This window comes from Mesoplodon bidens (genome assembly GCF_964165515.1).
Source record: "Mesoplodon bidens genome assembly, chromosome: 11".
Taxonomy (NCBI): domain Eukaryota; kingdom Metazoa; phylum Chordata; class Mammalia; order Artiodactyla; family Ziphiidae; genus Mesoplodon; species Mesoplodon bidens.
In genome coordinates, this window is record NC_138167.1 from 25,907,528 (window position 1) to 25,909,973 (window position 2,446).

The window sequence follows — 2,446 nt, forward strand, 5'->3', positions numbered from 1 at the left end:
TTTTAAAAGAGACTACTGCCTGTCCTGAAATTCCTTTTTCTTTTTATAAAAAAAAGAACTATTAAAAATGATTGACAAATTTGAGTTAAAAATCTGTTAAAACATTCTCTATATTTAATTTCAACTTTATAATAGATTACAGGAAGATGCTTACGAAACAAATACATTTGTTTCAGTACATGTCTTTAAATGACAGACTTATAAGTATGTAAACAACTATATAATAAAAGTTCCCAAACGCTGCCTGTAAGAAATCAGGCAAATTTTACCATAAGCAATAAACCATTCCAAGCTTTCAGACAGTTTTCATAGCTGCACCAGCATGGCAGTAAACTTTTACCAAACCAAACAAACAGAAACAAAAAAAGAACTTCGCAATTCGTCGGCTGCAACACAGAGCAAAACCAAAGTAGAAACCCGATGGAGTCACGCAGTCAATATAATTTAAGGGAAATAAGGTCGTAATAAAACGTCGAGAGGCAGAGCCTCGCCCTCTGCCGGTTCCGTGGCGCCTCCCCCTCGGCGGCTGCCTCGGGCCCGCCGGGCAGCAGGGCCTTTATCTCCCTTGGCGCGGACGTAGCACAACGTCTCCAGCAAACTCGGCAAGAACTGTGAAGGGGCGAAATGAACTCTGACTCTTAAAAAACAGCAAACGAAAACACAAAATCCAAAAGAGTAAATAGAGGCCGTGCGTGGGCCTCAAACAGGGCGCAGATCGTCCGGACCCCGCAGAGAACGGCGCGTTGCTTATCGGTGGCGCACGCCGAGCCCAGCGGCTCAGGGAGCTCTTCTTGGGAGGAGGACAAAAGAAACAGAAAGACCCACGTTCACAGAAGTTCTCCTCCCCAGACGTGTCCCCGGAGCCGGTGGGGCTCACTCCTCCCCCTCGTTCTCGTTGAAGTCCTCGTCCTCCTCGTCGTCCTCCCCAGCGTACGACACGGGGGTCTCCACCCGGGACCCGCTGTACTGCGACCCGCTGGAGCTCGTGGCCAGCGCCCCGTTCGCACCGTTGGCCAGGTCACTGGCAGAGAGCCTTGTGCCGTTGGCAGTTGAAACTGCCGACGTGACAAAGACACCCCCGAGTGATCCCTGAGCCATTTCTGTCACGGAGGGTTCAGCGCCTTCGGCACCAAACTTCTTGCCACCTTCAGGTCGTCGGCGGAGCAGCTCACGGACTCAAGCCCGCAGGCCATCCCCATGCGCTTCAGCACCTCGATGTCATCGTGGATTTCAAACGTGTTGTCAAAATTAAACAGGTACTCCAACTTGTCGTTGGAAATGCTGCAGTCGATGACCGTCTTCTTGCTGGTGTTCACGATGATGAAAGGCAGGTGGATGATAGAGTTGGCGGGGGGCGGCCGGCTGGCCTGCTGCTCCGCCTGGCGGTTCCTCTGCACCAGGTTCTTAAAGGCGATTTGCTGCAGGATAAGCTCTTGGAGCTGCGACTGTTTCTGCTTTATTCTTTCCAGCCTTCTCTGTCTCTCCACCTCCAGGTTCTGACACTCCTGGGCGGAGTTGGTGGGCAGACCGATCCACTTGATCTCCTTCTTCTCCTTGGAGATGACGTTCATGGCCATCAGCACGTTCAGGGCATCATAGACTCGCCGTCTGATGTTCTTCCGGTTGTAAGCCGACTCGTTCGGTAAGATGTGGTTGTCAGCGGCGTTGAAGTCTGCCACCAGCTCGTCCGCCACCTCGTTGTAGGACGTGGTCCCCTTCCGCTGCACCTTCTCGCAGACCTTCATGGAGAAATGCCTCAGCCCCTTGCCGTTCTTCTCCCCTTTCCTGCTACGCTTCCCGGCAGACCAAGGTGAGGGGTCTGAAGGCTGGTTCACTTGCTGAGCGATGTTGACATTGGACTGTCCGAACGTCTTTGCCAAGACCTGCTTCCCAAGCGTGTTTACTGTGGAGGGATGAACAGCCACTAAGAACACCACACCTTTTCCAGGACTAAGGTTCTGGTCTATGAAGACCTTGAGTTCCCCATTGGCTTCAATTAGACTGGCATCTTTTGCCATGTTACTAGATCCGTGAAATCGATGCTATAAATGTTCACCCTCCAGAGAAGAAAAATGGTTTTTCTGGCGGGCGGGCGGCGCGTGGACACCGGGCGCGCACACGCGGGCGGGCGGGCAGAGGATGGTGGTCCCGGCGGCGCTCGGCCAGGGTCCCTGCCCTGCCGAGGCGCCGGGGCGTGGGGCTCACCCTCTATGTCTACATCTTTATTCCTGCCCTCCAACTAGGTTCATCAGTACCATTTATTTTATTTATTTATTTAGATTCTATATATATACATTAGCATTTGGTAGTTGTTTTTCTCTGACTTACTTCACTCTATATGACAGACTCTAGGTCCATCCACCTCACTACAAATAACTCAATTTTGTTTCTTTTTATGGCTGAGTAATGTTCCATTTGTATATATGTGCCACATCTTCTTTATCCA

The 2,446-nt window shown here is 51.0% G+C and overlaps 1 pseudogene across 1 annotated transcript; it reads right to left on the reverse strand.

Moving 5' to 3' along the window:
- Positions 1-579: 579 nt before the first annotated feature.
- On the reverse strand, positions 580-2,142 carry LOC308624971 (transcription factor Dp-1-like; annotated as a pseudogene). Its single transcript has one exon. The product of its transcript is annotated as a transcription factor Dp-1-like (transcript).
- Positions 2,143-2,446: the final 304 nt, after the last annotated feature.